Genomic DNA, 13,627 nt, shown 5'->3' on the forward strand with positions numbered 1-13,627 from the left:
AGTCCTTTGACAAGTACTGGAATGCAAGCACTGGAATGCTTGGGGAAAGGCTTCATAGAAGCGACCTACCAGATGACAGGTGACATCTAAACTTCATTCCCTGAGTCATTCACTCACTCATCCATTCATTCGTTCAGTCAGCATTTATTACCAACCTTACCATGGCAAGTCACTGTGACCAGGGATGTGGCCGTGTGTAAATCCACTCACTGCCTTCCCAGGATGAGGTAGATAATACATCTACTCTTCCTTTCCTTCCCATTCCTTTTTGATTTGCTTGGTAGCCACCAGAACTTGTTGATGGGAAAACAATGACTGAATCTGCTGTGGGCATTTGTTCATGCTCCTTTCAAACAAGGTTTCTCAACATCAGCACCATTAACGTTTTGGATCAGATGACTTTGTTGCTGGGAACTGTCCTACTCATTGTAGGATGTCTGGCAGCATCCCTGGTTTATACCCACCAGACGCCAATAGCACCTCTTCCCATCCACAACCATCAAACAAAAGTATCCCCTGGGGGTCAAAAGCATCCCCAGTTGAGAACCATTGACTTAGAAGAGGTGGGCATAGAAAGTGATGTGGATGGCCGAGTAGGGAAAGACTTAAGAGAAATTAGGAAATAGGGAGTGACTTTGTTCTTTTTTTTAATGGGTGGTATAGAATTTCAGTTGTCAAATGATTTTTTAATATCATTTTTAGACATTTGCTTCCTGCTAGGATATAAAAAGTAGCAAGAGATGATTGCTTCTCCCTTTACAGCAAAACACATCCAGACAAGCTACGTAATGATAGTTTTAAGAAACCCATCAAAGAACCGTGGAGCAAAAACACCTAGATGAGATGGATTTCAGGACAGAGAAGCCCATGACCTTGACTGAAACCCTGGTGAAAAAGGAAGAGTCTTCTGATGCCCACGGGTTAGCTGGGATGGTGGACTGGATTCTCAAGGAGGCCTAGTCACAAATCGAGTGACTCACTCTCCCAATCTTTCCTCCAGGCCTTCACCGACTGCACGGGGACAGTGCATGCACAGAAGGCTGGCGGGCAGGGCAGAGTCCTGATAGAAGCCATATGAGATACAAGGGGAGTTGACAAGTGCAAGGCAGAGGCTGCCAAGGGCTGGAGGCCAGGCAGGAGAGCTGATAGGATCCCAAGAACGCACTCTGGGCTTTCGCTGCAGGTAGGGTAGGAGCCCTATAAGACGGACCCCTGAGACCAGGACCTCGCAAAGGGCAGCCCAGTAGCCTGCTGAAGGTTGGGGTCAGGGCGCAAGAACTGAGATAAATCCTTTCCTGGTACAGTTACCCACAGTAACCGCCTGTTTAGGAACTGAACACAGGGAGGAGAAAGGCCTCATAAAGTGCAGGAGACCAGAGGAGTGACCAGAGAGAAAAACCTGATAGGAAAATCCAGCAGCCAGATGAAAAAGCAGAGAGAGAGAGATCTCAAGAGTCAGAAAGCTGAGTCTCCCAAGCCCAGGTGAATAAAAAGTCCTGATCGTGCCTTCAAAGATTCGAGCCAATGGTGAATGGAAACTAACAAGGCACGCCAACTACCCAAACCTGAAGGGAGAGCAGAAGAATCGAGAAACTTCCCCTCCCTCAGGCCTTACACCAAGCCCCAGGGAGTGACCAGTGACCACAGGGAAAGGGCTGGGAATTCTGAGGAACGCAAGAGAATGCCATGTGCCTGTGTGAAGGCGAAGCGGGAGAGTGAAGAAATCTGCCCAATCCGTCTACACTCCAGAACTCACACTGAGTATCAGGCAGGAGCAGCCTGCCACCAGGGGGGTCAGAGCATGGAAAGGGACCTCCCTGAAGCACGGGTTCTCATGGCCTGCAGAAGTCTGAGGGCAGAGCCTGAAAACCAAGAGAATCCATCCTGGACTCCAGACCAGACGCTAGGCATGAGGCACCATTGTCTGCCTGTGGAGGAGGGGCGGGATAGCTGAGAAAGCACAGGTGCAGGAGGCTTGTGAGAGTAGAGGTGGGTCAGAAGAACTCAGAGAAACCCGATCTCCTGGCTTTACACCGAGTACCACCTATCACTGGGGTAAGGGAGAAATTCTAAGAGAGACCCCTTCCTGCTGTGCAGGGCACAGGGACTCCTGAAATCTGAGGGCAGAACAGGGGACCTGGGGGACACCTTCTGGGACCCCTGTGCTTATAATAAATAGGAGGCTGCAGAAGGGCGTTGCTGGGAAATGTGTGGTGTACGGGCATAACTAAAACAACATGGAGCTCAGCCCAACCCAATTGCAATCGTTACTGACCAAACCACTCTATAAAAGTTTGACAGAAGATGAGACATGCCCTTTCCTGGATGTAAATAAATTTGTCTTGGTCTCTACTGTTCTTTTTAATGCACAATGTTTGCAGTAAATCTAAAATTAAGAAACGTATGAAAAAACAAGCAAAAAATTAAAGAAAACAAAATCATTGTCAAAAGAAAAAAAGTCAATATAACTAGACCTCAAGAAATATTGGTATTTTCAAAAAGAAACTTTAACATTATATAAATATATATATAAGCCTTAATGAAATATTAGCAAATAAAATCTAGCGACATACAAAAAGCCATAATTAACAAATAATAAGTCACGACAAGTAGGGCTTATCCAGAAGCGCAAGATAGATTGCTTTAACATGTGAAAGTTAAAAATCAATGTCATTTGCCATATTAGGAGAATAAAGGAAAAAAAGTCTCAATATATGCAGAAACTGCACTCAGCAAAATCAAACACCCACTCATCATAAAAACTATCAGCAAACTAGAAATAGGAGAAAATTTTCTCCATCTAATTACAAACTGTTGTTCAAACTAGTAGCACTGAATGCTTTCCCTCTAAGATTGGGAGTAAGCCAAGAATGTCTACTCATAACAGTTCTAACATGGCCAGATCCCAAAAACATTATGTTGAGCAAAATTAGCCAAACCCAAAAGAATACATATTGTATGACTCCATTTTATATAGGTAAAGCTAATTTATGATAAGAGAAATCAGAATATGATAAGACGAATCCAAACATGATTGGTTTTTCTAGATGATGGTCATGTTCTCTGTCTTGGTTTGAACGGGTGTATGGAATTGTCAGATCTCACTAAACTGAATAATTAAGGTCTGGGCATTTTATTGCATATAAATTATACCTCATAAAATTATTTTAAATAAAAAAGATTCGTAATTTGCCAAACTGCTTGAGAAACCAAAGGCAAGCCCTCTGAAAACATTTATTGGAGGAAAACAAAACAAAAGCATCCTGAATCCAGTTGGCTGCAACACTACTGCAACCTGACAGCAACGATAACTCTTTGCATCTACTTCCTGTGCACTTCAGCACAAGCCTTTCTGGCTTTGCAATTGTGTCTAGCTTAGGAGAGATGCTAAGTTCTCTGGCCCTGGGTCAGATAGTCATGGAACTGACCAAGTGGAAGGACCAGAGGAATTGACTGGAAGAAAGCAAATGGTTGGTTTGACCTTGAAGTCATGTGTCAACCGACAAACACTTACGGCCAAATGATGCTCATCCTCATCCCTGGTTTCAGGTCACAGGTGCAGAGAAAGATGTTCTTAGGGAGCCGACTTCTGTCTGTGAATTCCAGGAGTCAAATTCTCCCAGCTGCTCAAGGCAATCAGCGACAGCAAAGAATTGCATACGCACAGGGCAGACTTTCCCGATGCTCTTTACTTTTCTGGATGTGTGTGTTGATGGGCATGGGCAACAAAGACAGCTCAGAGCGAAACCCAAGCATTAGTAAGAAATCACAGTTGACACATCAGTGTGGAGTGGGTGGGGAAGGAGGGAGTGGGAACAGCATCTCCAATGTCAAGCGTATTTCCCACTAGTTCCAATGCTCCGTATTCTCTGATGTGTCCTTCCCCACCCAGGAAGTCCTTTGGGATGGGGGGTGGGGATTGAGCTCATGGGAAAATATGTCTCAGGCTGTGAGCAATAAACTGGCTCGTGCCCAAGCAATGTCCTCCAGGTGTGCCATGAGAGGTGAAATCACCTGGCTCATTTTACCACCTTCGGGATGGTGTCAGGACCTGACAAAGCCAGGCAACACATACAAGGAAACTAATCTGAGACGGGGCAGTGGTGTTCATGGAGCCTTTTGTATGCAGCCAAGATGGGGACCTTATTCAGGAAAAAAAAATGCTAAGGAGGCCTTTACTCCGAAGAGGAAAGCCAGGTTGTGGAACAATGAAATGAGTTGCATCAAGTGAAAGGCACATCTGATGCCCAGATAGACCAAAACATATATGCCCCGTGAAGCATGCTACACTGCTGGCACCACTTCAACCTATTATTCTGTATATATTTGTTCAGCATTTATTTACTGAAGAAAGGGGAAAAAATGCTTTAAGGGAGGGAGAAGTAAGCTTTCTTGAAATATGACACACACAGAGAAGAGCATATGTCATAATGTACAGCTCAAAGAATTCCCCCAAAGTCAACACAACCGTGTTTTCGGCGCCCAGAGCAAGAAATAGAACATCACAAGTCCCTTGTGCTCTCCGCTAGTCATAACCGCCCCTCAAAGGGTGGTACTCTCTTCACTCCTAACGTTGAAACAGCTTTCCTTTTCACGAGGTTGTAAAGCTCTTGATGTTCACATGATACTAAATTTATCATTTGAACTTACTGGGAATTATCTTCCATTTCATGGCTTATTTGGTTGCTCATAGCTAGAGAGTAATGTGTATTTACACTCTTAAGCGCAGGTCAGCAAATAATTACAAAACATTGTTCCCTAGAACGAGCGCCTCATCGTGCTTTATTTGGTTTCAGAATGGCGGCTGCGTGTTACCACTGACTCTGGGTGACTGTCAGATGGGTGGACTCAGAGATGGTAGCACTCTGTCATGGCCCTAGTAACATATTATTCATGCACAAAAATAGCAGAGATAGGTTGATGCTAAGAATGTTTTTATTTCTACTCAAAGGCACTGTCTACTTTGGCAGAAGTAGAATAAATGTCTATTTTACCAGTAATGGAATGAGTTGCATGTGGAAACCTGAATTAATAGGCACCATTCTTCAGACTTATTACTGTCATGTGTTACCATCCTTTCTTAGAGACTGGTACCCCAGAGAGATGTCCCGTCTTTTATCCAATATATGCATTGCAAATATTTTTTTCCAGTCTGTGGCTTGACAGACCTCACTGCCTTCTGGCCTGAATCTTTGTAAGACTCTCAGTTCAGGATTTTAGATGAATTTAAAGCCAAGGACGGGAGACATTCCAATCATTCTCCACGAAATTTAGTGTTGAGATTGTCACTTCATTTAGCAGACGTTCAAAGCCTACCTCCTCTTGATGCTGAGGACACAGAGATAAGTTAAGACCCAGCCCTTCTTCTACAAGAGTTCATTGTCAGTGTGGAATTAGACATGTAAACAAATACCAGAGGAGAGATGACAAAGCCCTTTTCCCTTGGGGAGTCCAAGGAGACCTCATACAAGAGAAAACATTTGAAAGGAGACTTGAAGGATAAATAAAATTTCACCAGCAGAACCCTGAAGAAACAGCGTTCTTCTCTGAGAAAGAAGCATATGAAAACGCAGGGTGGAGACAAAGTCCACGGCCGCGAACAGCTTATGTAATATTTTTTTCAATTGTAATCTGAAGACCTTCTACATTGGAACCACCTGGATGGTAGCTAAAACAAAGTTTTCTGGGTCTTACCATGTACCAGATTATAATTTCTGGGGTTTGTGATCTGGAAATCTTCATTTTGGCAAACTTTACAAGTAATTCTATTGCACACAAAATTTGGGAAATGTGGCCCTAAAATAGTACCTAAAATAGAAGGTAGAGGTGGAGGTTGAAGATAAAAGAGGAAAAATAAGTTGAAGGCACGCAGCAAAGGGTTTATATCATGTATCGAGGGCTGGTATCTGGAGTTTTCTTTTAGGTGGAATGTCAGCCTTTACAATCACACTGTGCAGTAGTTGTTATTATCTCCATGTTATGTATGAATAGATGGAGAGTCAGGACAGTAAAAAAGCTTCCCAATGGTCACAGAAGTGGTCTGGACCAATGGTGTATCTGAACCCAATGACCATGCTTTTAGCCATTTAACTGCATTTGGGCTACTTTCCTTCATACATTTGTTCTGACCTGGCTCCCCTCTTTCTTCCCACATTCTCCTGGGAAACAAGGACTCTCTCAGTTGGATGCAATGACTTGGATAGAGCTGGATCTCACGGTCAGATCCCGATTCCACCCAGGGCATGAGCTATCTGGAGCCCTTTGTGTCCCTGACTGCCAATTCGGGGACCCCGTGGGGAATCTGACACCCCTGCTGCAGACCCTTGTCCCTAGGGAGCACAGTAAAGACCTGATTTTGATTGTTTTTGAGCACTCGATTTCTGATGCCATCTTCTTTGGGTTTCATGGTCTAATCATTTCATGGTCTCTGTAAACAGTTGATGGTTTATAGAGATCTTGTCTCTGCTGGGTGAACGGTAACAGGGAATTTGACTTGTTAGTCTCTTCTTTTTATCTAATTTGAGCTCAGATCAACTAAGAATTTCAAGCCAACCAGGAAGTGAATATCCGGACTAGTGAGTTTTTTATTCTGGGTTTATGCTTGACCTATGGCTGAAATTTTAGAATTGAAACTATAAGCTTTCTCTGTGTGTGTGTCTGTACGTTTATATGTCTGTAAATTAGAAAGGCTTTTGCCTTTCATTGTGTGAGTGTATGATATTTTCTTATCTCCTGGTGATATTAATAAACGGATTAGAAAATCTTTTAAATTAAAGGAGCTCTAGTCTGATTGGCTTAGAGATAAATAAGTACTTCTATAAACTGAATATTCCTTAAATTCTCAGAAATTAAGAAAATTGAATCTCTAATGCTTTCCATGTGAAAAAAAGTGGTATTTTTATAGAAACTAACTCAGAAATAATTTAAGGATATAAGTTAACATAATTTAGGTAAACAATACTAGTTTAATAATTTTGGTTTAATAAAAACAGCTATGTTTTCTCTGATTTATCCGTGTTAAATATCAGTGTTAAATAAGCATAGATTTTTATTCTACTTGTATACGTTGTTCCTAAACTTATACAGATTTACTGAATGAATAAGCTAGCATAACTTCTAGTATATGTTTAAGACTATGAAAAATGTAAATTTGTGGTTAACCCACTTGAATCATTACTCTGAAATTTTTTTATGTTTTACAGTATGTCAGCTTGAAGATAATTTGCAAGATATTTAGTAAATTTAAACCTTTAACTGATGCTAAATTGACTTAATGAGTGGATATTCATTAGATGTCTGGATCATTATAATTTTGTCTCTTATTTGTATGTGGTACAAAGATGGTCATATGTATGTATGTATTCCCAGAGGGCTCCTGGAAATACACCAAGATTTGCTTTCATCTTTGTAAAAAGAGAGGTGCTAGAAATAATTAGATATATTTGATATGTTACTGTCGATGGGTTAGCACATCAGAAGAGACGCTTAGTTGTCCCTGGATAAAATGTGCATGGATGAAATGTTATAAACATTTGAGAAATTGTGTGCAGTGTGAGAAGTTCCTAGAGAATTGTCAGTTCCATAACTGTCCATGATATGTTTCTATTTATGACTCCTAGTACTGCTTTGCCTAATATTATTCAACAGCATAGTGCTATTGGTCATAACTTCAGTGTTTTAAAATATTAAGTTGTCACAATTTTACTTATTTAATTTGCACCTGGCATCTTCTAGGCCAGTGATTTTCATCTGGGATTCCCATCACTTACCTATGGAGTTCTATTCACATATAGATGTTTAGGACTTGCAGAATCTCTTTACTTGATATTCTTGATATATCCTTGTATATTCTAACTATATGCTGGGTATACTATATTCATGATTTATTGTGTCAGGATCATTACAATTACATCTGAAGAATTTTTTTCTCTGTAAAGATAATATTCATCTATTTTTATAAATTAGATGTAATATCCACTCTTCTTTGAAAATAGGGGTGATCAGTATGTTTACAATTATTTTGTCCAGAACTTTTTGGGCTGACTTTATTACCTTGTTTTGCATGCCGCATTAACAACCAAATGTCTTTGTCAGTTGCATTATTTTGTAATGAACCATCATCAGATCTTTCACTATTAAAATTAGCAGTAATAAGTTAACCACAGCCATTTAAAGTCTGTTGTCATCTTCAGGTAGGTTTTTGTTTGTTTGTTTGTTTTATTATTTAGTCCATAAATAATTGTTTGTTTGTTTTATTGTTTGTTTGTTTTATTATTTAGTCCCATAGAAAAGGACTATGTCAAGTACTTTTGGGTACAGAGTTCCAATGGCACTGCTTAAACAACTTTGAGATCATACCAGTGGAGTGAGTCAGGATTTCTAGACTCTAGTTGAGAAACAGATGGGTTATAACACGGCTAACTCCAAACTGAGCAGAATAAGATTTAATTACATAACACTGAATGAGCTGATGAGGAAAGATGTTGTTTTTTGTTTGGAATACGGCTGTTCTAATACTCTACTTTTTGGATATATAAGGAAGCCCTTTCTTTTTCCTCTTAAGCTATCTATACCTCATGGTAATTGAGTAGACTGTTTTTGTAAAGTGAAATGAAACATTTATAAATGATATCTTATTTTCCTTGCCTGACTCTTCCAGAATTCAGAAAATCTTGTTAGTATTTTTATTCCCATGGCAATGTATGTGCGTAGGTTCAATAAGAATCTCTCCTTCTTGTTATTATGACATAATTTAAATCATGAAGTATGCAACCAAGACCTGGCCTGGAGTGTCATATTTGAGAATGATGCTCATTTAATCAGATATGACCAGATACTTTTAAGGAATTAAGGCTGGCTTTATGAAGCTGGTATTCACAAGGCCCTCATGGGTGAATAGGTCTGATGGCTTACAGATTCCCAGCCTCACAAGTGAGTAAGAAAGTCTCTTCCTGGCAGACCCAGTAATCTTAGGGTATTTGGGAGACTTCAACAAGAGACGAATTTGCCCAAATTTATAGCTATTCCAGGTAAAATCTGGTAGCAAGTTCTTGGCTTGACTCCTTAGCTTCTAAAGGCTTTTATAAAAGTTCAATCTGAAATTCCTGTGAAACATTCCAGAAAGCAAACTTAATATCGTCTATATGATACATCACCATTCTTGTCGTGCCTGTCTAAATAACTATGCCAAATTTAATGAGACTAGCCTTATTTTGCCACCAAGAATAATGTTTCTTTGAGATTATCTTTCATCAAAAGTATGGTGACTGTAGAGGGAAATTATTTGTTTTAATAGAAAACTGTATGTTATATAGCACCACCTTCCAGGTTATCAGATTCTAGTCCTGTTCATTGTCTTTGAACTATTTTGGATCTGTTTTCAAATTGTCTCTATCTTGTCTGTTGGATAGTTAATTGACTTGCTCCCCAACTCTGGAAAAATCGGTTTGGGTATCCATTTGTAAATTAGACTGACTGTTGTTACCTTCCCAAATTGTCAATCCTTATCAGATTTTCAATCCTTCCAGTTTCCTGCAAGGTCTGACTCTAATCCTTCAAACTAATGTTTTCAATTTTTCTCCCTGCTGCCTGTCTCTGTGTCACTGAGAACTAAAACCAGATTACCCTAGGTCCCTATGGGTCTCCTGGTTGCCTGGCCCTTTTCCCTAGGATTTGCAGAAGCCCTGTGAGCTAAAGCCCAATGGCTTGATATGTACTTTGAAGGACTGACCACCATAGAAGACCACTCATGGGTCTGATTTCTCCCTGGAAAAGACACTGACTGGACCATTCGGCAAGTCTAGTGGAATTCTAGGGTCAGGTATACCCTGTAGACAACATGACCAAAACCACCAACATCCTAGCTCAAGGGCTCCAAGAAACTCACTTAGCAGTACTGCATAACTGGAAGATGTTCCTCCACTGACCTCCTGGAATCCACTGGGCTGGTTACCCTTCAGGTTCAGTTCTTGGCTCTTTATTTTAATACAATCTTTAACATTTCTCTTCTTCACTTTAGGCATCCTTCTTTTAAGGGGTCTGATCTCTAGGACCCTAAAACCACAGACCTTAACCACCACTGCTGTACAGGTAGTTCAGCTGCTTTTACAGTAGCAACATGAAGACTCCTTGAGAAACTACTTCTGGGACTTTGCTTCACCTCACTCAGAAGGTTTAGGATTATTGCCTAGTTGTTCAGTGATGATGTATGTTCATCTTGAACAAAAAGAGGAAACGAACAATGTTGAACTTTACCTGAGCCCTGTGTTCCCCAAAAGCAAAAGTCAAGAAGTCCCCCTCCAGTGTTCTGAGAAATAGCTAACCTCGAAGGACCTTGCCTCTCTCATATTCCCCTCCATCCCTTCTCAACAATTCAGAGAAGACCATCTCCATCCCTCTTGTGACTCCCATAAGACTCAAGGACAACTTCCTTGTTTACCTGCTTCTATAAAATCCCAAGCCCCCTTCCTTCTCTTGAAATATTCTTTCTTAAAGAGTATTGTCTTTATTGTAGTAGGCTGCATGGAATCATCTTAATTGCCCTGTGCATCTTGTCTTTCACCAAACTGAGGAGCACCACCGATGGCCATTGATCAGAGCAAAATGAACTAGTTATGGAGGGAAACAAACCAGTGAGCAATGTCCATAGCAAGGTGATTACTAATGGCATCTTAGCAAATTCTTCAAGCCTGAAGAAGACATTTAAGTTGACAGCAATCCCTACCTATATATCAAGTGGGAATTCTCAACGCGTGAAAGGACATTTATGACCATGTGACAAACAGTAAGAGATTAGCAGAGCACTTGAACTATACAATAAATTCTACATTTGGTTAAATACAGAGACTTCTAGTGGAATCATTTCATCTTATTAGCCACAAGTTTAGATAAATTTTCTACATTTAGTTGAAATCTATTCAAATTGATTTCTTTTTATTTTTAAAGGCATGTCCCCAAATTTCAATCCAGTTGATGTCACTTGAAATTAAGAGATTTTAGTCCCATTTGCTGTTGTTATGCTCTTTAAGGATTTTCAATATCATTGAATTAATTACCCTTTCTGGGTTTTAGCAGGATAATTTAGCAGAAAAAAATCAATGTCACTTAGGAAAATGAAATTTTTATTCTCTTTCTTGTGGTTGTGATGCTTGAAGATTTTCAGTGTCATTGAATTAATTATCCTTTCTGAATTGTAGTAAGATAAATTACCTCTTGATGAGATAGATAGCATGTTAGGCTATGTTCTTCTTATCAAGTCCTCTGTAGATGAAGCATTTTATTGAGACTCTTCTATACTTTTGATTGAGTTATAAATCTTTCGGGTGCTTTCTTGCTTAGGTAAGGGTCAAGGCCCATCCTCACAGTATCTTCCCAAGAAACCATCACACTTCCTGTCTTCACCCCCACGCAGAAAGGATCACTGTCACTTTTACACCATCATAGGACTTGTTCCAATCCCACAGTGTAGCCTTTATCGCTGTATTCTTCTTAGTCACAAAGCATAGTGAACTAGTTTATCTGGGTCATACCAAGCTCTGTCTCTTAATTAGCTGCCTGACCTTGGGCAGTTACTACTTAATCTGTCCCTGAGTTTCCACATCCATAAAACAGGGCAAATAAAAGTACCTACCTCACAGGGTGATAGTTAAGGAGGAAATCAGTTGATGCCTGCAAACCTCTCAAAAGAGTATCTGGGGCTTCCCTGGTGGCGCAGTGGTTGAGAATCTGCCTGCCGATGCAGGGGACACGGGTTCGAGCCCTGGTCTGGGAAGATCCCACGTGCCGCGGAGCAACTGAGCCCGTGAGCCACAACTACTGAGCCTGCGCGTCTGGAGCCTGTGCTCCGCAACAAGAGAGGCCGCGACAGTGAGAGGCCCGCGCACCGCGATGAAGAGTGGCCCCCGCTTGCCACAACTAGAGAAAGCCCTCGCACAGAAATGAAGACCCAACACAGCCATAAATAAATAAATAAACAAATACGTTTAAAAAAAAAAAAAAAAGAGTATCTGGCATACAGTAAGCACTGCATAAATGTTAACTGGTAACATATTTGTTTCCTGTGTTATGATGGGTCCCATGAGGTCCGGGGACATTTATTGTTCAATCTCTCTAAGCTCCAGACCCCCATATCCAATTGGCTATTTCACATTTTACTTGGTTGAACACAGCATATCAAATGCATTATATCCATATTGAAATATTGACAGAAGAAGGGACAATGACATCTGGGGTTGCTTCAAAGTCATCCAGGAAGGGAGGACAGAGTGTCAGTGGAGGTGAAACTGTATCAGTCAAATCTTGACAACTGCTGACCCTGTATGATGGGTATACTGGGTTTATTATACTCTTCTCTCAAATGTTGGCTATGTTTGAAGATATTCCTAATAAAGAATTAAGAACTCAGAAATTATCGTACCTCTTTCTAACCTTTCTTTCAATCTGGTGCTTCTCCTTGCTCACTGTCAGTAGATAACATTTTTTGTTCTATCAGCCGAGAATGGCAATGGGAGACATTTTGAGATGGGAATATATAACATCATTTATTTTTAAGTTCTTTCTAGCTGTGCATTTATGGAAATTATGATTGAAGCACTTGGGGAAGGTTATTATGATGATGGTGATATGCAGGGTGAACTGGAGTACAAAGAAATAGAAAGACTCACCCAATTGGGACAATTACCACTAAAGTGGAGCTTGAATAAAGGAATATTTTACCTATGCAAACTCTCTAAAGAGATCCCTATAAATGGGTTTTATAAATCTTCTGTAGTCTAGCCTCATTATCACCTTTGCCCCTATCTTACTGAACCCTGTAACCCATCTGTACATTTATTAATTCATTGATATATTATGCCTGAAATTCCGTACTCAAGCCTGGAGGCCCTAGAGAAGGTGAAAGTTCTCTGTCCTCGCCTGGTCTGCAGATAAAGAGATATAGACATTGAGTCTACTTAAACAGAGCCAAGGTCCAGGTCATCTCTGAGAGATCAAGGTGGATCTGAAATTCTGACCTCCTTCAAGGCTTCTCCTGTTCTAGGGTGACCATATGTCCCAGCTTGCCCAGGACAGTCTGTGGTTGTTGCTAAGAGCATTACCAAGCACTATCCAAAGTGTCCCCATTTTAATGAGAAATTACCTGGCCACCCTTTCAGGGTCCAAAGTTAATCTAAGAGGCAAAGACCCAGCCTTACAAGTAGCTCCTTCGTGTGAATCCTAGAGCAGATCTAAGACCCTAGCAAGTTCTGGTCTGAGGCAGACCCCAGTTTAGGCCACCATAAAATTGTCCTTCTAAAAACCTCCAAGGAGACGAAGAATACCTTAAAGTATTTCCACTTCTACCAAAGGAGGTCAGTGTATGAGTGAGGGGGGCATGGAGAGTGAGAGGATGATACAGAGGGATGAAAATGCAGCAAGACAGCAAAGGTCCAAGGACAGAAAGATGTGGGGCTAAACTTCAGCAGGTGTGAAGACAAAGCGGGCCCACTCAGTGAATGTCAAGAAGATAATTGACCAAGAGTTTTGATACTTCCAAGTCTGATATGCACAGGTTCATGTACCAATGAGACTATATTAGTTTTTTTTTAAATTTTATTTTATATTGGAGTATAGTTGATTAACAATGTTGTGT

This window comes from Eschrichtius robustus, chromosome 12 (assembly GCF_028021215.1).
Source record: "Eschrichtius robustus isolate mEscRob2 chromosome 12, mEscRob2.pri, whole genome shotgun sequence".
Taxonomy (NCBI): Eukaryota; Metazoa; Chordata; class Mammalia; order Artiodactyla; family Eschrichtiidae; genus Eschrichtius; species Eschrichtius robustus.